At 37.1% G+C, this 22,987-nt stretch overlaps 1 long non-coding RNA gene across 1 annotated transcript; it reads right to left on the reverse strand.

The window, feature by feature from the left end:
* Window positions 1–12,150, reverse strand: LOC142337196 (uncharacterized). The gene is made up of 2 exons (XR_012758935.1): window positions 11,868–12,150; window positions 1–748 (listed from the first exon to the last, which is right to left on the reverse strand). It is a non-coding gene; the product is annotated as an uncharacterized LOC142337196 (long non-coding RNA).
* Between the last annotated feature and the right edge of the window lie 10,837 nt (window positions 12,151–22,987).

Here is a 22,987-nt window from a genome sequence, read left to right on the forward strand (position 1 = left end):
TGAACGAAACAAAACTAAACTAAAATAGTTATAACTTGAACAACAGAACGCTATGAGTTAACAAAAGTGCTAACTATTGACTCATGCAAAGCACTTCATAAATTGGCATTTCAACAAATATGATTAATTAGTTCAAGCAGAGATCACAAAAATAAATAACAAAATCAAAGGTATTTGTTACAAAAATAAACAACAACCAATTTTTACTGGGAATATGCATAACAGTGGGAAAATTGACCTGGTTGTTGAAATATTAAAAAGTGAACATTTGCGGACTCCTTTAATTAGAGGAAAAAAGTCGCAGATTACCCATGAAAAGTTCTGCTTCGTTTTTCTTTTCCGTTCTTCTTTTCATTCTTCAAACCCTTAGATCTGCTTCTACACATTTTATTTCTGGTTCCAAACATCACAAATCTTGAAATTGTTGTCAGTTTCTTCAGTCGTTTTTCTAACTGGCGGATTATTTTCCCGTCCAAAGTCGGAGTTCGAGACAACACCCACGCGTGCTTTTCGTTCACTTCCATAATGAATCTATTTCTTTTGGTACAAGAGTACAATAACATATATTCGTCCTTTTTGTAGTCCAGTATGCGCATGGAAAAATATTGTGAAATGTGTAATCGATTTTCATCGAAAGACATTCGAAAATCTGTGACGTTATCCTCGCTTTCAAACTGAATCGTTGCAAACTGAATGTATGATCCAAGCATAAAGTGACCTCCCGTGATGAAAACTTGAGTCTTCATTACTGAAACAGCTTATTTGTTCAAAGCTGAATAATTTAAAACTTTTTTTTCAAAAAGGGAATTAAAAAAAACTCTAAAACAAAACCTCTCTTTCTTTTAATTTTTCCGCACCATATCTTACGGTGTTAGGACACTAGATTAAAAGACACTTGATATAAAGGCAAAAATTGAAAGAGTAGATCAAAAATGAAATTTAATGTGAAAGTCGATGTGGCCAATCAGATTAAGAACACACTAATGCTATACATTGCATGTTCGGACGTAATACTATTTTTGGTTTATATAACCATATCAAGTTCCTCAGACAAGGCTCGCGAGGCATCGTGAAATGTCGTAATCTAATTACAGTTTATCATCTGTGGGTGTTGCGGTGCAACAATAATTGAATCACTTGCTTAGAAATGCTTTATAACGCTTTATGCTTGAGAATCTCAAGCTCGAAAAGACCAAGTGACTTTGATAATATCGTTTGAAATTATGAACATTTGGTTACAGCACGTGGTTAATTATAATTGTTTTCCCCATCTTGCTCGGATTGCATTGAAGGTCATTGTATCAAAGGTCATTGTAAATCGTAACATACCGGCCTCCTTGAACTGGTTCAACATTATCAATGTATCAATGAAACTGGCATTTTCTATAAGTTATCAGTTGCGTTAAATATTGTTTCTCAGCAACACATAAAAAGTCTATTGATACCTTCTTTAAATCAATCAGTTCTTGTTTGCCCGTTTTGTACAGTTGTAATTTACATTTTTCTTGCTGTCAATCCTCGTCTGTATCCTTTGTTGTTCATTCTTCATCTGTGTCATCTTCCTTGTCAGATCTTAATGACGGCATGTCAATATCGTCTTTCATTAAGAAGACAAGCTTGTTGACTGGTCGTATAAATAGTCCAGATGAAGTCTTCAGTTAAAAAACTCGAACTATTTTATCTTTCCTAAAAAAGACCTTTGTTATTCTTCCCATTAGCCACAGAGTGGGTGGTGTGTTCTCTTCCCTGATTATTACAAAAGCATTGTTGTCAATATCTGGTTCTCCCGTTTGCGATTTTTTCCGTTGTTGTAAATTTGACAAATATTCTGTTAACCACTTCTTCCAAAAGTCTCTGATAAGATTGTCCATCCTCTTCTTCTGCCGTGTCAATGAAATTGTTTCATTTCCTGTTGTTTTTGGTTCAGGCAATGCTGTAATCGGCCGTCATATCAAACAGTGTCCTGTTGTAAGTGCTAGGGCATCATTGGCATCATTTGAAACGGACGTAATAGGCCTTGAAATTAAGATTGCCTCAATTTGTGTCAACAATGTTGTGAAGTCAACATAAACCAGTTTTGTTCCTCCAATGTTGCGGTACAGGTGATGTTTCAACGATTTGACAGCGGCCTCCCATAGCCTTCCAAATTTTGGTGTTCTTGTTGGAATAAAAAGCCAAATAATATTGTTCTCCTTGCCGAAAGCTGATATCAAATCTTCAAACTCCTGAGTAGCTAAGGCTTGTCGAAACTCCAACTCTCCCTTGGTCCAGATGAAAGTTGTTGAATTGTCGCGGTATATTTCATCAGGAATACCTCGACGAGATACAAATCTTTTAATGGCTGCAAGACAATCGTCCTTGGTCAGAGACATAACTGGCTCTATGTGAACTGCCTTCGTACTGAAGCAAAGGAAAATTACATCGTATGTTTTCAAAAGCGTTCGAATTCCATTTTTGGTGTAGACGGTCCACAATAGTCGAGTCCGCAATGAATGAACGCCAATGACGGCACTAATTGTTCTCGAGGTAGACATCCCATCTGAGGCTGTAACAATTTGGAATAAAAACGGATACCTTGTTTGCATCTGTATAAGACACCTTTTAGTACAAAAAACCCTCCAAGTATCCAAATAATTCGTCGAAGCGTGTATAACGTCAATTGAGGTTCTTCATGAAAATTTTTCTCGTGTGCTTCGTGAATAAACATAGCAGTTATTGGCGATTTCCTTGGAATGACAACTGGAATTTTTTGGTCGATTGTGTAAGGAGAAATTGCTAGGCGAACTGCAACTCAAGTCACCTCACTTTCTTCATCAAAAAAAGGTGAGAGGCTGTAGAGATTGCTGCTTCCAGGAAAATTTTGTCTTTTTTTCTCTCTTTAGTGACTGCTCCACAGGCGTTAACATCATTTTCTCTCTCTGGTTTCATCTTTAATGAATTGATGTACTGTTTTGCTGAAATTGTCTGTAATCCCGGCAGACACGGTGTACAGTTGATCCTCACGGCCCCCGGCCCAACTTATACCAAGGTTGACATCATTGTTCGAGACCCCGACACCATCTACGCCTCTGATGCTGACAAGACAACCGGGGCCCCCGGCTCTACCTATACCTAAGAAATTGGTATTAGAAACTGAGCTCGCATTTTCAACTGCCCCCCGGCGTTGACAAGACTACCTGAACCCTGGCCCTACTTAAACGTAAGAAACTAGTAGCAAAAGAGCTCGTATATTTATCTGCGCCCCTAGCGCTAACAAAACGACCCGCGCCTCCGGCGCTACCTGAACGTTGAGGAGCATTGGTAGCTAAAGAGGTCCCTGTGCCCTTGCCAATCCTGGTGTCGATGTAAGCAAATAGGCCCAGGCCCTACCTATACCGCCAACCTCCTCTGGTCAAGTAGATTGGTGTTCCTTACGCTGCTGGAGGTCTTGTTGTGTCGCATCTGCTGCTGTTGCTTGCATCTTCAGTGGGCGGACTCCTGATGAGCTTGTATTCAAAATGAAAGTTTCACTGTATAAGGTTGTAGAGTTGAAGTCGTCCTTCGTATAAATCTTTCCCCTGTAAGGAGACTAAGTTAAAAGTTCGGATCATTGCTTGAGACGTAGATTCATTACTATCAGTACTTTCGTTTGGCGTTGAAGAGCTGGCCTTTATGGGCTTTGACAATTTTGTTGTCCGCTGTTTCACTTTCGACAATTGAATTCTTCTGTTGATCCTGCTGATAAACCCTTGGACATAGGTAAATAACCTTGTAACTTTATGTATTGACGATTGCCAATTTATCATTAATAAAATTGCGCTATCTTCTTTTGATGAAATTATTGTCACGTTTTCATATTACACCTTTACTTCTTTTTCCGTCTCTTCTCCTGTAGGTGACGAGATGTCAAGTGAAGGCCAAGAATTTTCAGGTTGCCGCAACCACTCTAATCCATTCCAGCGGAGCATATGGTGCAAAAAATCAGCTGCTGCTATTCCTCTTGAAGCCCAATTCGCTGGATTATCTTCTTTTCGAACATATTTCCAACTACCGGAATACTTTGTTGTGTTTTTGCTACCCGGTTGGCGACAAATATTTTCCATTTCCTCGGAGAATCTTGTAGCCAGGTAAATGTAACCGTAGAATCTGGCCACACAAGAACCTTTGCAGTCGGAAATCGTTTGTCGCTAAAAGCATTCGTCGCAGCCTCAACAAGCATAGCTCCTAGCAGGTTAGCACAAAGTTCCAACCTTGGCACGCAAACTGATTTGATTGGAGCAGCTCTTGTCTTTGCTGTAAGCATTTTTGTTTTAATGAAGTCGTCTTTCTCCTGTCTGATGAAAACGACAGCAGCATATGTTGTAATTGAAACTTCGCAAAAGACGCGCAACTGCAAATCTGATTTCTTGGCTGGCTTGAGAACTTTCCGTTGAAGACTTTTTTTCTAGATCTTTCAGTTGTGCTCGAGTGTCAGAGGTACTGCAATAGAGTTGGGTCTGATAAAGATTGATCCCAGCTAAGCTTGTCCATCCACAAGTGTTGACCAAAAGATGTGTTGAATAGTCGTTGGTGATAGCCATCCGAGCGGATCAAATAAACGTAAAACTTCCGAGAGGATTTGCTGTTTAGTAAATGGAGTTCCCTTGTAAAGTTTTACTGAGATTCCAAATTGATCAGGATTTAGATTCCACCTTATCCCAAGCCTCTTAATGGCATAGTCTTTGCTTTCAATTATCTTCTTGTCTTCCGTTTCTCTGAAAGTGACAGCTAGTCTTGATACAAATCTTGAGTCACTAGGTACGCATTTCCGTATATCAACACCTGCTGAAGCAAGAAGCGTATTACTGGCGTCCTGAACCTTCTCAGTGGTTTTTGAAATTGCGTATCCTGTGAGTAGGTCATCCACATACATATCAGTTGTTATTGACAAAGGAAGTTTAGTGTTTGTGGTTTCTAGGGCAAGAACTTGTAGGGGTCGAAGTGAATGGAAACAAGAAGAATAAATGCCGTATTTAACACTCGTCATACAATAAATTTCAATCATGTTTGAAATTGGACTTTTCCACAATTATTGGTGGTAATCTTTGTCTTATTTGTCCAATTCCACTTGTCTGTACGTTTTTGCAATGTCAGCAGAAAGTGCTACTTCATGTAGTTGAAATTGAACAATAATGCTTAATAGGTCTTTCTGAATTTTTGGTCCCACCAAGAGTCTGTTGTTAAGAGATACTCCTGTTGTCGTCTTTGAGTATCCGTCGAAACCGACCCTCAACTTGGTTGTGGTACTTGGCTCATTGAACACACAATGATGACAAAGATAGTAGCAGTTTTCGACAGGCATGGTAAGTTCTGATGTTGGAACTTTCTCCGTGTTTCCGAGATGAAAGAACTCTCCAATGAACTCTGTGTATCTTCTATAAAAGTTGGGTTGTCTTTCCAACCTAAATAGAAGACTGCGGAGTCGTTTTTTGGCTTGTTAAAGAGAATCTCCCAATGCTTTTGTCTCCTTTTTGAAGGGATATTACACTATGAAGCAACCTTCAGCGCTTCTTCTATTTGTTTCCTTAAAGTGATCATTGCAGCGTTTTTCTTCGGTTGTCCAAGCTGCAAATTTTCGGGCACTGAGGAAACCATGAAAGTCTGCAGATCGTTTGTATGGGTTTTTTTTGTCTGTTACCTTTCAATAACGACCCAACCGAACATTGATAGCCTATAAGTTATTCCACAGCTAGGCTCTTTTAGTCGATTGTTGCCAATCATTATGTCCTCGTAATGAGATGCTCCGAACAAGAGGTCAATTGATGACGGCTTGTTGAAGTCTGGGTCAGCAAGCTCCAACTCCTATACTGTTTCGCATTGGCTGGTGTCAATGAACCGTGGTGGCAGATTATTAGTCATTTTTGTCTCGCAGTAATATTGACGCACTGATATTGACAGTTGACAATCTGTTCCTTGATGAGACAAGAAGGTCTACGCAAACTTTGTTGTCTTGAACTGTCCCACCTAGTCCAAAAACTACTTTGCTGCTTTTTTCCTTCAATTATAAGCGTTGTACTGATGCTTCGGTTATAAAGTTGTTTATTGAAGCTGAGTCAAGAAGTGCTCTAAGTAAAATTGTGTCGCCATGAACATTAACGGAAACAATTGCAGTTTCAAGAAAAATTTCTTCTGAAGTTCGTTGAGTCATAGCTCCTATTAACCTTTTTTCATCCTGCGTTTTCGCAATTGAGGTTGTTGGTGTAGCGTTGTTCTTCTAATTGTCATTCGCATCTGTTCCGCTAGTTGTCTGCTGATTGGTGTTTTTTGCGATTGTTTTCACGATGAAGAAGAGTATAATGCTTTCTACCATACTGCTTGCATTTCGATGCATTGCCATCTTCTAATCTGTGTCCCGGTCCGGTCGCAGACAATTGAAACAGAGTTTTCCAACATTTAACAGCTGTGCACGTACCCTTATTGGAAGTTTCGTGAACTTTCCGCATTTGAAAATTTTGTGCGTGTTGCTCGAAAGTCATCAAATGCATGGGCAAATGTCATGGATTGCCGTTCACTTGAGTTTTTTTCGCTCCAATCCCATTGGACGCTGTTGCCTCGAGTGCTTCGCGCGTTCCTCTAAGAAAAGTTTGAGCTCTGCATACTTCTGAGGTTCCTTGCCCTTTAAAGATAGCTCCCCTTGTTTTCTGGTCTCTGTAGGCAGCTTTTCACAGATCAGGTAGACAAAAAACATGTCTTGACTGTTGACTGGTTCAACCAAATTCTGCAAGACAAGTCGATGTTCGTCCATTGCCTCAATTAAGTTTCCTAAGTCTCTTGCATTATCCGTTGTCAGTGACCGATACGGAACAATTGAACGCGTATGTGTGCGAATGATGATCCTTTTGTTCTCTTATCTGTTTATCAGAGTATTCATAGCAATGTTGAAGTTGTGATCGGTAACTGGTATCGAGGCAAGCAGCATCACCTTTTACAGATACTTTCAGATTCTGAAACTTCTGAGTTCCTTGAAGAGAACTGTTGCCAATTACTGCTCCTTTGAACAAATCAAAGAACGAAGTCCTTTCCATATAAATACCAGAAAACACTGGCAGATTAAAATTTGGTATTTTGATGGTGGCTGAGTTCCTCATAGTATCTGAGAGCTTTGAAGTAGAAGGTGTTGACGTATCCAGTGCTATTGAAGGTCCCTCAGATCATTTCGTGAGAGGTTTGATTGCATCAAGGTTCTGTGTCAACTTGTCATCAACTTCCTCGGACTCCAGAATGTCATTGTCCAGAGCTTCAACCTCCGTTACGTTCTGTTGAAGTTCTTGGTTCAAAGTCACCAGAAAATTTTGCTTTCGTGTGAGATGTGTCGCTACCTGATCTAGCCTGTTGATGTCTGCTTCTGAAATGGTGTTTTGATTTTTTTCACATGATGTTGTTTTCAACCTCATTCTTAAACCTTGTAGCAACGCTGCGGTGTGATCCCCGAAACTGTTTCTGCATTTCAAGATTGGACATTTGACTTGATCTTGACTTCAAGGGTGTCTTTTTCTTGTCTTTGTTGTTGGTCCTTGTCGGTATCTATTTCGTTTGTCTTTTTCGTGGAATTTGCTGTGCTGAAAACTAAAAACACATCAAAAGAACGCAAAACAAATTTCAGATCAGGGTTCACTTAATCCCCTTCAAAATGCGGCCAACTTTCACGCGCAAATTTAGTGTTATTACTTCGGGGGAGCAAACTTAAACTGAAGACTTCGGGAGTTCTCCGAGAGAACACACACAGAGAGAGAGAGAGAGAGAGAGAGAGAGAGAGATATTGTTTTCCCCGAAGTTTTAAAAGTTTTTGTAACACTTGTGATATAGTTCTCCAACTAGATAACTTCACCGGGTCTCAGAATTAGGTTAAACAACATTGTCATGCAAGTTAATTAACTTGTATAAGAAGAGCGGGGATGTGTTATCTAGTGGTGGGTCAGCTTTTAACTTCCCCTTAAAATTTCCCCTTCTTAATTTTGTGCTACATTTTTTGAGAGAGTTGATGCTTTTGGAGCCTAATGCTTTGAATATTTTATTCTTATCCTATTTGTCGGCGGATCAAATGTTGCGGTGCAACATTAATTGAATCACTTGCTCAGAATTGTTGTATAACGCTTTATGCTCAAGAATCTCAAGCTCGAAAAGACAAAGTGAATTTGATAATATCATTTGAAATTATGAACACTTGGTTTCAGCACGTGGTTAACTATCATTGTTTTCCTCATCTGGCTCGTATTACATTGAAGATCATTGTATCAAAGGTCTTTGTAAATGGTAACAGTGGGCCTGTGATTCAAAAAAGCGCTCTCCCTGATTTGAATCATATTTTAGGTTTTTCGGGATGTCTGAAAGTCTGCAACTACCTCGGCTTGGGAAGCATGCAACTTCAGTTTAACTTTAATAAAATACAAAATTAAATTAACTCCTTGGTTAGACATCTTTTTATGAATAATTAGATAATCTTAAAACTCTCATCAGTGCAAATAATAAACAGGTCAATTTCTCACATTGTCCAATCTTGAAGGTACAACCCACATAATCGGGTATCCAATGTTATATTATAATCCTCTTGACCAGCATGATTTTGTAGTAAATTTCACTCTCCCCGCTCAAAGGGTAGGACGACAAAGTAATGAACTACTGATTGCTTTTTTGTTTCATTTTTGACTAGCTTTGAACAAAAAAACACCATTCTCTTTAGGTTTTAGATGAGCTTCTATGAGCACAAACCAGAAAGTCATTGGGCTCTAGAAAGCAACTTGAAAGCATTTCCTCCGATAGCCCTTACGGAAATCATATGACATCAAAGGCTGCCGGCAATGTACTTTGCCAAGATGGAACATAGATGTCGCATGGCCTTGATTTCCTGTCCGGAAAAAAATCCGTCTATTCTATTACGGGGGCCAAAGAAGATGCTGAGCAACTTGATACATCTCTATCGCAAAAACCATCATGCCTGGCTTTTTATTAACACACCCCTAACGTGAAACAGCGTGGTCACCAAGAACGTTTAGTATCCGAATTTTACTTCATGATTAATTCCTCAACTTGTTTTAAGCAAGTAAACCTAATCGGTGTTTTCCTTTGCGCTTTCTAGAAATTCAATTGCAGTCAAATGAAGACCAGCAACGGGTATTGGTGGTGCTGATAAGCACGCTGCCGTATAACAAGGAGACAACAATTAGAGTCCCGCCTTTTCTCTCGTTGAGGTCTGCTGTTCAGTTAGTACTTCAAACTTCTTTTTATTGTCAAGGATTCATAAGTTTACTTCTGAGAGAAAGCTGGCAATCTAACGAATTTTTTTTATATTTACTCTCGAAACTTTTTAATACTTTGAGGCTCTGACCACTGATACACGACACGAGCTCGTCAGGCGACCTTAGGGAGCCAACAAAAGCAATTTTAAACTGGTCCAGACACTGTCAAAGTTGAAACCTGATAAACTTATAATCAGGGTCGTCTGGAGCCACGAGTCCTCTCTATGAGTTGTGCACAGAACGTTTTACATAACTTCCTACTGCTTGTCATCAAATTGCATTAAAGTTTTAGAGCAGTTTCGACTGAGTTCTACGAGGAATCGAATGCAACATTTTCGGTGTCCCTGGACAAAGACATAGGATTTCTAAGGAACCTTGTAGGTCGTCGAAGTAGCCAAGTTTATCCAAGACAACGAAAATTCTGTCTATCCATTTCGTGAGAATTCTGGCAACACATTCTGAATTCCAACTGGCTGCTCCTAGCGCCTCTAATCCTGCGACAGGGCTTCAATGTTTTCTTTTGTCAGCTGTCTTTAACTCTTCTGGTAGCCAGAGATCACTTTTTGGACGGGAGAAAAGGTCCATGTTCTGGTGATGAGTCGTATAACCAGTTCGAAGATTCAACGAGTTGTTATTCAGTGACTTTGATGGACCTATCATCAAGATACCATGTATGCTGACGCAGATTAAGCACCGATTGATGAATCTTTGTCACTACTAGTCAGATGTTTACTGTGAATTTTAATTAGACACAGATGGAACAAGTATTAATTTTCTTATATCATTTCTTTCCAGATTTTATTGTTTTCGCTTTATTTCTTTTCCATCCAATTTAATGTTTCAGGGTGAATAATTTTTATTAAGTGCTGCCTCGCGATTTATTGATGTAAATTGATGAATCAGTTCAAACGTTTTGGACTTCCCATTGATGTGATGTGATTGAGAAAATGCATATCGATGCTGATATAAGCTCGACCATACCCATAAATTTACTCGACGGAATTTAATCTTATTTCTAAAACCTCTTATAGCGCTTCGGAGTATCTTAAGGACAATCGTCTTGCCGATTCTAGAGATTTCTCTAAGGTTTTTCTTTTATTTTATATGTGAAGAGAATCTCGATTTTAACTGAGGAGATCTACTTAAAAATGTACCCCTCAAAGACTTGGTACAAACTGTAAAACAAAGCTGAACCAATATGTAGAGGTCAAACTTGCATGTCACAAATAATCGCTCACCGCGAAATCGTCGCTGCGCAGATATGAATTCCTGCCAATTCTTTTCAAACATTATAATTCTGCCATAATCTTTTGAAAATTGTTTTGCTAGGTATTGTTATTCAGATACAATAAAGATCGATTGCAAGATCTTGTTGAAATTCACAGTTTTAGATTTTTCCTATTAGGTTGAATCTTTTTTTAGGTTCGGTGGTTCGCTTACTGACAACGAAAAGCTTTCGAATCGAATGCTTGAAAGCGAATTTCATTTCATAGATGCACGGGAACTTTAAGTCGTTTTGTAAAGCAGAACAAGCAAAATTGTCCACAAATTAATCGGAGAAAACCAAGTAGCATTACAAACAGATATCAACTAGACTACCACTTTTGATAATCGGATCGCTTTTTTTTTACCGAGGTTTAGATCTCGATTTATGAAAAGACCATGCTTCGCCAAAAACTGGTATGAAAAATCCGTGCTCGACCCAACTAATCTGCCATGCAAATTTAACCAACTTTTGCTCGACTCAAATGGTAATGCTCGAGTTTTGCTGGACTCAAAATATTGAACTGCTAAAATTGCTGTTTTCAAATCTTGAGTCTGTATTTTGTTACAAAAATTTACGTGAAAATCTATTTTCCTTATTGCCTACAAGATAGTTTCATTTAAGCTCCATCACCTTTTCGCAATTCTGATGAATTGAGCTACTCAATCATAACTAGGCGTTGTTTTTTAAGCTACCTAGTTTCTTAGTTTATCCAATTTCAATAAATCAAATAATGTGACAATATATCCTTTATCATGAGTACATTGCATCATTGCTTGATTTAATTAATTTGTGCAGTTTATTAGTAATAGTCTTATTCTCATCAGCCAATACGAAAGTTTGGCACTCTTCAGTTGTTTTCCCTTCTAGAAAACAAAACAATTTTTGGATTTTTGATTGAGTAGTTGGGTTCCTCAGAATTGAGAAACATGATGGAGCATAGATGAAACTACCTTATGAGCGATAATCTTTTGGCAGTTTACCAACTTTATTTTAATTTTGACTGCTCTGGTGAAATGGTGGTTAGCCTTGCTGCTTTAGAATGTAGAAAACAAAAAAACCGGAATTTGCAAGAAAGCAGGCCTATGAAAATACTTTTTCTCGGCCAACGAAAAGACGAAGCTCGACCGATGAATTTTCTTGGGCCAGACTATCAAAATCCTATTTCTGGTCTCATAAAAAGACCATGCTCGACCAAAATGCCTTTGCCTTTGCGTTACCCAAAATGCCCATGGAACGACTTTTCCTCGACTTTAAGTACTAAGCTCGGCTGTGTAATTTTGGTCTATAAATGTCCCCCTCACAAGAACTTTTTATAAGTAGAGGCCTAAACCTGGATACTAACTTACATTTTGGAGTTTTAAAATGGGAAAAGTCAAACTCGACGCAGCTGAGGAGATTCTCCTTGAGAAAGTTGGATCGTTTCATTTCGTACCATCTGCCCAAGAGGCCATCGAGTGGAATTTTAGCGGTTTGTTTTTCTTCATAACTTTTTCTGTAACAGTGTTCTTCCGCGTTTAAAGTGACAGCTAGATGAAATAGATCATATAATATTATGATTAACCAATAATGAAATGTTCCGTTAATCATTGTTGCATTTTGCACATCACTATGCCAAACTGTTGTTTACAAAATAAACTAACATAAAACAAAAATAATGTTAATTATACAAACTTGAAACACAGAGTTACCAAAGTTAATACAGAAGATACTGATATAGAAGGTTGAGATTGTAAACTAGTTAGTAGAGTCGAGACCAAAAGGCTATATTGCCGGACAAAATTTTTGCCGGACAAAAATTCAATTACGTCTTTGAATATTAAAGCTCCCGTCTCAACAGTTAAAAATATGCCAGAATGACAAAGAAGTCAGGCCCGGGCCTACGATTTTCCCTGAAATAGTCAGGCCCGGGCCTACGATTTTCCCGCGCCTACTATTTTCTTCAAATTATGATCTTTTCTTTTAAAATTTTTCATTCAAAATTACATTTCACGCCACAAAAGGAATCAATTTCGTATTCCTAATACACAAAAGGTGACAAAAAGACTAGTTCTGGTCTCATAGGGAAGTGCACTATAAAAAAATCGAATTCTATTTGAGAGCTGTTTTTTTTTAGAAAACGTCATATTTTCTAGATCACCTTGAGACTGGTCACTTTTCATATCATTGTTTGGTTAATGATAAACCTGATTTACAGTAAAGTGACGCCTAATGAACAAAAAACACGTTTTCAAGGAATCGCACATGTATTTTGTGGCTTCGACTCTGAGCTTTTGTAATTTTTAATGAAATTTTGACTTTCTTTTTGAGGTTTTACCGACTTTTTGGAGCCCTATGTCATAGAATTGTTGACTAAAAGTGCGATGGGTTTCATAATGAGCATTAGTGAAGCTATGCAGTGCGTTGATTAGACAGCTAATGACTGTTGAGACTATATATAATTTTTCGATGTTTTTTTTAACATTAACCGATCATAAAATTATTTTCATAAACTGTAAGTCAGTCTCAGTAGGATCCCCTTCCTTTCTACTGCAACCAAAACTAATCTGTTTAGCGGTTTTATATTCTAACTATTGGTATTATGACTTCGATGCCACAACACTTCAAAAATAATTTTAAATTTTTTGGATATTTTCGTATTTTTGAATCTTTTGAAATTTTATCACATTATTCTAAATTGGATAGCTCCCGAAAAATTTTCGATTTGTTTGTGGTTCTTCTGAAATCTCATCACAATATCCTATTAGTATTAATCCCAATTGGCTTAGAGAGGATTTTCAGTGAATCATAATTAAAATTTTCAGCGAAAATTTTATGGTTCAAATGGCTTCGACACTTTCTTCTCGCACTTTTCTACTGTTTTTTTTGGTTTTTGCCTGTATTTGTTGTTCTCTTCATAGTCATAAGACTTATTGTGATATCCTATTGATTAGCTATCCATGACAAACATATTTGTTTTTCTATCGAGTCATGACCGAGCGTATTTATTGACTTCTGTTGAAAGCTATTGAACTTATTGTCTGTTAAGACTTTAAAAATTTTTGTTTTTAAATTTTTCAACATTAACCTATATTAAACTTATTTACATGATTTGTAAGAAATTCTCATGAATAACCAGAACCCCGCTCGTTCATTATACAGCAATCTATTTTATTTTGGTTACCGTTTTTTTCTAACTCCTGGTTTTATGGCTTCGATGCAACAAGATTTCAAAAAAAATGTGTGGATATTTTTGTATTTTGTGTTCCTGTTGAAATCTTATCACATTATCCCAATATTGATAGCTCCCATTGGTTTTGAGAAGAAGTTAAATGGAGCATTGATAAAATTTTCAGATAAAAGGATATGGTTTAAATGGCAGTGACACTCCATTCTCGCACTTTTCTAATGAATTATTGATTTCTGTATTTGTTTTTGTTCCATAGTCACAAGATTTATTGTGATATCTTATTGATTATCTATGCATGATAAACAACCTTGTCCTTCTATTGAGTTATGACTGAGCGTAATAGTTGGATTCTGTTGAAAGCTATTGAATTTAATGGCTGTTAATACTTCAAAATTAACTTTTCGAAAAATTTTTTTGAACATTAAGCAATCGTAAACTTATCTTCGTGAACTGTAGGAACGCCTCAATAAACATAAGAACTCCTTTTTCCTACTTCAACAAAAATAATCTAATTTGCGGCTTTATGTTCTAACTATTGGTTTGATAAAATCGATGCGCAAGTTTTCATAGTTTTTTTGTACATTTGGAAAATTTTTCGATTTGTTTGTGGTTTTTCTGAAATGTTATCACATTATCCTATTAGTGTTTTTTATTAGTTCCAATTGGTTTAGAAAGGATGTTCAATTGATCATAATTAAAGTTTTCAGCAAAAATTTTATGGTTTAAATGGCTTCGACACCTTCTCGAACTTTTCTACTGAATTTTTGGTTTTTGCCTGTATTTGTCGTTGTTTTCTTAGTCAATGTCTAATTGTAATGTCTTATCGTATTGATGACTTGACAATTTTCTCTTTATATTTTCATGGAGTGCTTTTATTGCCTTTCGCTGATAGCAATTGAGCTTAATGGCGTTGATACTACCGGTTTCCTCCGGAATTTCGTGTTTTTAATGTATTTGTCCAAATTTATTGATATTTTGAGATCATATTGAAAAAAAGAACCTCATGTTGTTAAACAATTGAGGCATGAAAGAAAAGTCATCACTGAAAAGTTATTTTTTAATGGCTTCGACATTTCTCTCGCTCATTTTTTTTGAATTAGCGGTTTTTGCCTATTTTTTTTTTAAATATTTAGGTAGGCGTAAAATGCTGACCGTTCTCAAAATCTTAAAATTGAGTTTTCAAGGATTGATGTTACCCGAGTTAGTCATCTTATAGCGAATAGTCTCACAGTTTATGTTATTATACAATTTCAATGATTTTTCAAACTTTTCAGTTTTTGTTGTTTTTTTTCGTCACCTTGTAGCTTATTCTCATCACTGAGAGTTCTAAATCAATTTTTTGTATTAAAAAATTTAAATGTCTAGTGATATCATGTCGTAACTTATGTTTTGTTTGTGGACAATAAGCGTTTAAAAAGTTTTAGTGGTGTACTTGTGTTTCTTTTTCTCTTCTTTTAGCACATTCGCGTAAAAGCAGATCCCAATGATTTTCAGATGTGGCCCAAATGAACTTATTTAATATTTCAGTATAAATTTAGATGCGTTACTATGATTGAAAATGGAATCAAGAATACATAGTATTCAGATAATAGCTAATGATTTTATTGGCTTCAATAATTTGTGTTTTCGCAAATTGTTTAGTTTTTTGAGTTTTTCTGCTTCTGTAGTCCGTTCCTATGGCTTAATCTAACCAACGACAGGGCCTATTGGTTTCATAATGAATGCTATGTAATATTATTAAGAATTATTTTGTTAAAAGCTTATTATTTTTAAGACTTTAGAAATTATTTGGTTTAAAAAAAGTTGATTGGTTTTTCAAATTCGCCCTATTATTTCCTTTTTTGACTTTGTTACCTAGTCTCATTAAAGAAAACTGCCATCTGCAGTATAAAATGGACAAAGTAAATTTGTGCAGGTAAGGTTTTATACGATTGCATTTTGGCGTTGTTACTAGGTGCGTTGAAATTAAGATACTTAGTTTTTACCGTGAAATTTTTGTTTTTGCTTTTTTTGTTGTTTTTTTTTCGTAGTTTTTTCAATGAAAAATCTCGTCAGCGTTGTAATGAAGCATGGCATTATGTAATTCTATAAGTAGTTAGGTTTTAAAAGTTTTTTAAACTCAAATATCTATTTTTATTATGACTTCATTTGGTTGACAATCAAGTCAAAAGTGTAGATGAGCTCGGGTAGGAACATCATGTGCGAAGGCACATTAACTAGCATCCTTGTTTAGAAAAAATCAACTCTTTGTGGTTCTTCGTAACCTATAGTTGGCGTGAGTCTTCTTTCTGGTGCGCACTTTTATAAAGAAACATCAGGGGTGGAAGAGTGTAAAAAATCTGATACTAAGCGTAATGGTGGAAAAAAGTGCAATTTTTTATCAGTCCACCCTAAATTACACTCTTTGCAAAGATTGTAAAAAGAATGGAGAAAAGCGTGACGTTTTTGAATCATTTACGACCTCAATTGATGTTGCATTGGTTAGATTTTCCAGACATGGTTAGATTTTGCTGTTGGAGGCTAGCGCCCCAACCCATCTGATCGACTGAAAATACACAGTCGATTACCAATTTCACGTTTAAATTTTTTTTCATGAGTCCAGCAGAACTGTGTCAAGGGGCAGCAGAAATTTAATTTTATAGGGAATTTTGATCAAATTGCCGTTTGACGGGAGCAGAACAGCGCTATACTTAGCGAAAGCCACACATTTTCAGAAATCAGCGAAACAGTTCCGAGTTTAAGTACCATCTCAAACATGGAGTCAAACACTTCTGCGAGAAACACAGCTGGTTGAATTACCTGTGCTGTAACCATGACATGAGCAGCTTGCTAAATTTGCTATAGTAACATTAGAATGCAAAAATGAGCCGAAAACTGTCAAGTTTTCAGAACGATACAGCGCATCAAAACTTAAAGGGAGAATAACAAATAAAAGATATGCACTGAAATGAGAGCAAACGAAACAGAACATGCATAAATTTGCAAGCTGTACCACTCTTCGTTTTTGTTTTTTTGGTCAGTTTTTTATAACTCAAAATAAATAAGCAGGGAACCTTAATTTGTTTTTAATCATTTACAGCTTTTTGGTTTGTAATTAGCCGCCAAAATGGGTAAAATGTTGTCAGAAAGGACTGCAATTGGATCAAATCCTTAAATTATATCGTATTGCACCTCCTTTCGTACAACATTCTAACCCGCTTGCCGCCCATTTTTAAAAAAATCAGATCAATGAACTCTGCTAGAAAACTTATTCCAAATCTATTTAAGTTAGCCATCTCAAAACATTTAAGCAGTCAGACCATTTCTCCATGCATCCTTTTCGGAAAACACCAGATCATATTACCACTTGTATTTCCTTCTAATTCCTCTTGTTGCGGCCAACTTTTCTTCACATTTTTGACAAAAAGTCGAAATCCACAGTCAACAACTTTACTCTCACCTGGATTAACTTAAACAAACTTGGATGTAAATTTCTCATCTTTTTGTCATTTTCTTAGCTTAATCCATTTAAAGGACGACAAAGTCATTAAAGTACCATAAGCGAAATGGACTTAACGAGGTCTCCCTGGTCAAGAAGAAAGCTAAGATCATGAGTGAATTATGTTCACTGTGATTAAGTTTTACCAAAAAAGCGTTAAAGGAAATGTTTTAATGTTTTTTAAATAACCTTTCATTTAAAACCTTTTTGGTGAAACTTAATCACAGTGAACATAATTCACTCATGTTCTTAGTTTTGATCTTGACCAGGGAGACCTCATTAAGTCCATTTCGCATCGCAGAACTGTCTTCCTGAAACACTGATCAAAATCTACGCTCTTTTGAAAACAGGGATCTATTATGTCCCCCCCCCCGCTTAATTGACAGATAACTTTTACGCCACCAGTCACATGTCCTATTTTTTACATAGATACGTTTTTTATACTAAAACAAGAAAGTGACACTAGTGATGAGCCTAAAAAGCACAGGGCGCCCCAAACAGAATAGATCAGAAGCGGTTAGTTACTCAATTATTTTTGCGCAACTCTTTAACACTTCAAACTAATCTTTTTTGGAAATTTTTTAAAATTAAATCACAACTTTAAACACATTTGACTCATAAGGGTTTTCTTCCTTTAGCGTATTTAGAAAACTGCAATTGACTTGAGCCTCTCCGTTCAATTTCATCAAACATGACAACCGTTTTGCACGTGCGTGTCCAAGTGCGCCAAAATCTTGCTGCGCCCACATTAGTCCACTTAAACAGTATGGCTTCAACTGAATCTAAAATCGAACGATCAATAAACGGAGTCTTTGCCAGAAACCATGCAAACTCGTCTACGTAGTCCAAAATCAAACCACGTTTCTTCATACACGAGTACAGTAGAACGTGGGAATCTTTGACAAAATCCAGAACATGGACTTGGAAAGTGTAGTTTGTTTTTCCCCATTTTGGGGCCTTGAAAATGACGCTGAAATGATCCCAGTTGTCGTTGTCCAAAGGTTCCAAATCTCCAAACTCGACATGTTCGCCTTTGAATGCGTGGTATCCGGAGAGTGAAAATTGCGTCCTGGTGCCTGAAAAATGATGTAGAAATTCTGGATCTTTTCCGTTTGTGCCCCCCACCCCCTTCAGCTTAGCGGGTGCATATTATTTGCACCCCCCAGACGCATGTGCAATATTTTTACATGATGATTTACTATGTAATGGCACGTGCTCAGTAACTGGGGGGAGCATAACGTGATGGGGGGGGGGGCACAAACGGAAAAGATCTAAAAATTTTTTTCCACATTTCCACTTTTTCACCCCTATCATTGAACGCCGATTCCCGATTAAATCACCCCTCTATCATATCACCCTGGTTTTAATTCCTTCAAGAGCCGAATAAAGCCGAACGAATTGCCCTTGAAGGGCAATTGGCGGCTCTATTTAATTCTAGCCTGCTAACGAAGGGCGGGCGGGGGGGGGGGGACTTCGGTGCGCTTATGATTAGTGATTAGACATTTACTAGTAACCTGTCGTCAATTAAGTCGGCGGCGTAAATTCGCAAGCAACTTAGTTCACGCAAAAATCAACAACTCCAGCGTTAAAATGTCGCCCAACATTCAAATCAGCCAAGCGAGAGAAAGAATGTCCTAAAAAGTGGTTAAGCAAAAATTGGATCTATTCTGTTTTGGCCCCCATCCTTAGTGAGCTTATAATTTTACGACTACCAGTCGCACGTGCTATTTTTTAAAAGAGTAACTTGTCATATGACAACATATAACTTGTAACTGGGGGGCGTAAGAAACACTGAGGGGGGCGGGTGCAAAACAGAAAAGCTCCCAAAAAACGCATAAAAAAGAGACTCGACAGAAATAATTGCTTCAAAATGCGTTGGAGAGCAATAAATAATTGCCATATTAAACTTCCAAATAAAGACACCACTACCCAAGACGAATTTTAAATTTAGGGGGGTAATGGGGGAAATTTTAGCCAAATCCCCTTGAAACTCTTACATTATTTTGGGGGTACTGGGAGTAATTTTGGGCGGTAAAATTGTAAAATAGTAGGGGTAGTTATATGACGCAAGAGTAGGGAGTAAGGGGGTAATGAGGGAGGGGGTTAAAACAATGCAAGAGTAGAGGGTAATTGGGGTCAAAACGATGCAAGATTAGGGGGTATTGGGCTGTAAAGCGATGCAGGAGTAGGGTTTAAGAGGTAAAACGATGCAAGAGTAGAGGGTAACTCATTGCAAGAGTGATGGCGTAATAGGGGGTAAAACAATGCAAGGTAGGATCATTTTTGGTCAGTTTTAGATATTTTGTGCCTTTTAATGTTAATATTCTTGAAATTATGTTTTCAAGATGGTTAGTCACGACATTGCTATTTCGACAGTCTCGATGCGGCCAGGAATCAAGAGGTTTTGTGTTTTTAATTAAAGATCTCGTTGCACTTTCTTTGATTCATTTGATTAAATGAGAAGTAAATTTGAATTTTTTTTATTTGTACTGATTTTTGGCTTTTTCTACATATATTCATTACTTTGTAAACTTTGTTGAAAATGTTAGAGTTGTGCACCATAACGGCATTGCATTCAATTTAAAGATAGAGGGAGATTGCTGAAGTGATCTACTTATTCGACTCTTCCTGCTAAAACATTGCTAGAATTTCTCGAAAATATTCTTTTTTTTCAAAAACCTTGTATCAAAAACTTTTTAGTATGACCTAGAATAAAATAAGCAGATTTGTGTAAAGTCATACAGATTTTTAATCATTTTTCGATAGAAATAATTTTTTTACGTAATGAAGGGCAAAAACGCAAAAAATCCAAAACTTATGTACATTTCCACATTTTCACCCCTATCACTTAACCCCGATTCCCAATTATATCACTCCACGATCACTTCAAGCTGGTTGTAATTCCTTCATGAGCCGAATTACGCCGGACGGATTACGGATTGCTCTCGAAAGGCAAGTAGCGGCTCTATTTAATTCTCATCCGCTAACGAGGAAGGACTTCGATGCACTTTTGGTGATTGATTAGACTTTTACTAGTAGCCTGCCGTCAATTAAGTCGGCGGCGTAAATTCTAACCGCAAGCAACTTAGTTCACGCAAAAATCAACAACTCCAGCAATAAAATGTTGCCCAAAATTCAAATCAGCCAAGCGAGAGAAAAAATGTCCTAAAAACTGGTTAAGCAAAAATTTGATCTATTCTGTTTCGGCCCCCCAGCTTAGTGAGCTTGTATTTTTACGACAACCAGGCGCACGTGCTATTTTTCAAAATAGTAACGTGCCATATGACAACATATAACTTGTAAGGGGGGGCGTAAGAAACACTAAGGGGGGTGCAAATTAGAGTAGCTCCCAAAAAACGCATAAAAAAGAGACTCGACGGAAATAATTGCTTCAAATTGCGTTGGAGAGCATTAAATAATTGCCACATTAAACTTCCAAATAAAGACACCAATACCCGTGACAAATTTTCACCCCAAAAAGATTGACTTTTAGGGGGTAATGGGGGAAATTTTAGCCAAATCCCCTTAAACTCTTACATTATTTTAGGGGTACTGAGAGTAATTTTGGGGCGTAAAATGGTAAAGTTGTAGAGGGGTAGTTAAATGACGCAAGAGTAGGGAGTAAGGGGGTAATGGGAGAGGGGGTTAAAACAATGCAAGAGTAGAGGGTAATTGGGGTCAAAACGATGCAAGGTTAGGGGGTGTTGGGCTGTAATGCGATGCAGGAGTGGGGGGATAAAGGGTAAAACGATGCAAGAGTAGAGGGTAACTCATTGCAAGAGTGATGGCGTAATAGGGGTTAAAACACCGCAAGGTAAGGTCCATTTTGGTCAGTTTTAGATATTTTGTGCCTTTTAATGTAAATAATCTTGAAATTATGTTTTCAAGATGGTAAGTCACGACATTGCTATTTTGAAGGTCTCATTGCGGCCACGAAACAAGAGGTTTTGTTTTTTCAATTAAAGATCTCGTTGCAATTTCTTTGATTCATTTGATTAAATGAGAAATTGAATTGATTTTTTTTAATTGTACTGATTTTTGGCATTTTCTACATATATCCATAACTTTGTAAACTTTGTTGAAAATGTTAAAGTTGTGCACCATAATGGCATTGCTTTCAATTTAAAGATAAAGGGAGATTGCTGAAGCGATCAACTTATTTGACTGCTCCTTCTAACAAATTGCTAGAACTTCTCTCAAATAATCTTTTTTGCAAAAACCTTTTATCAAAACTTTTTGGTATGAACTAGAAAAAAGTAAGCCGATTTGTGTAAAGTCATACAGATTTATTAATCATTTTTCGATAGAAATAATTTTTTTACGTAATGAAAGGCAAAAACGCAAAAGTCCCAAAATATTTTGTAGGGCAATTGGCGGCTCCATTTAATTCTAGCCTGCTAAGGAGGGGGGACTTCGGTGCGCTTATGATTAGTGATTAGACATTTAATAGTAGCCTGCCGTCAATTAAGTCGGCGGCGTAAATTCTAACCGCAAGCAACTTAGTTCACGCAAAAATCAACAACTCCAGCGTAAAAATGTTGCCCAAAATTCAAATCAGCCAAGCGAGAGAAAGAATGTCCTAAAAAGTGGTTACGCAAAAATTGGATCTATTCTGTTTCGGCCCCCCACCTCAGTGAGCTTGTATTTTTACGACCACCAGGCGCAAGTGCTATTTTTCAAAACAGTAACATGCCATATAACATATAGGGCACGTATAACGTGACACATATAACTTGTAATGGGGGGTGTAAAAAACACTAAGGGGGGTGCAAAATAGAATAGCTCCCAAAAAACGCATAAAAAAGAGACTCGTCTGAAATAATTGCTTCAAATTGCGTTGGAGAGCATTAAATAATTGCCACATTAAACTTCCAAATAAAAACACCAATACCCGTGACAAATTTTCACCCCAAAAAGATTGACTTTTAGGGGGTAATGGGGGAAATTTTAGCCAAATCCACTTAAAACTCTTACATTATTTTAGGGGTACTGAGAGTAATTTTGGGGCGTAAAATGGTAAAATTGTAGAGGGGTAGTTAAATGACGCAAGAGTAGGGAGTAAGGGGCTAATGGGGAAGGAGGGTAAAACAAAGCAAGAGTAGAGGGTAATTGGGGTCAAAACGATGCAAGATTAGGGGGTGTTGGGCTGTAATGCGATGCAGGAGTAGGGGGATAAAGGGTAAAACGATGCAAGAGTAGAGGGTAACTCATTGCAAGAGTGATGGCGTAATAGGGGGTAAAACAATTCAAGGTAAGATCATTTTTGGTCAGTTTTAGATATTTTGTGACTTTTATAGTAAACTTTCTTGAAATTATGTTTTCAAGATGGTAAGTCACGATATTGCTATTTTGAAGGTCTCGTTGCGGCCACGAATCAGGAGGTTTTTTTTCAATTAAAGATCTCGTTGCAGTTTCTTTGATTCATTTGATTAAATGAGAAGTTAAATTTATTTTTTTTAATTGTACTGATTTTTGGCATTTTCTACATATATCCATAACTTTGTAAACTTTGCTGAAAATGTTATAGTTGTGCACCATAATGGCATTGCTTTCAATTTAAAGATAAAGGGAGATTGCAGAAGTGGTCAACTTATTTGACTGCTCCGTCTAACAAATTGCTAGAATTTCTCTAAAAAATTCCTTTTTGCAAAAACCTTTTATCAAAAGTATTTGGTATGAACTAGAATAAAATAAGCCGATTTGTGTAAAGTCATACAGATTTATTAATCATTTTTCGATAGAAATAATTTTTTTACGTAATGAAAGGCAAAAACGCGAAAGTCCCAAAATATTTTGTAGGGCAATTGGCGGCTCCATTTAAT

The sequence above is a fragment of the Convolutriloba macropyga genome, chromosome 3 (assembly GCF_964194025.1).
Source record: "Convolutriloba macropyga chromosome 3, txConMacr16.3, whole genome shotgun sequence".
Classification (NCBI taxonomy): Eukaryota; Metazoa; Xenacoelomorpha; order Acoela; family Convolutidae; genus Convolutriloba; species Convolutriloba macropyga.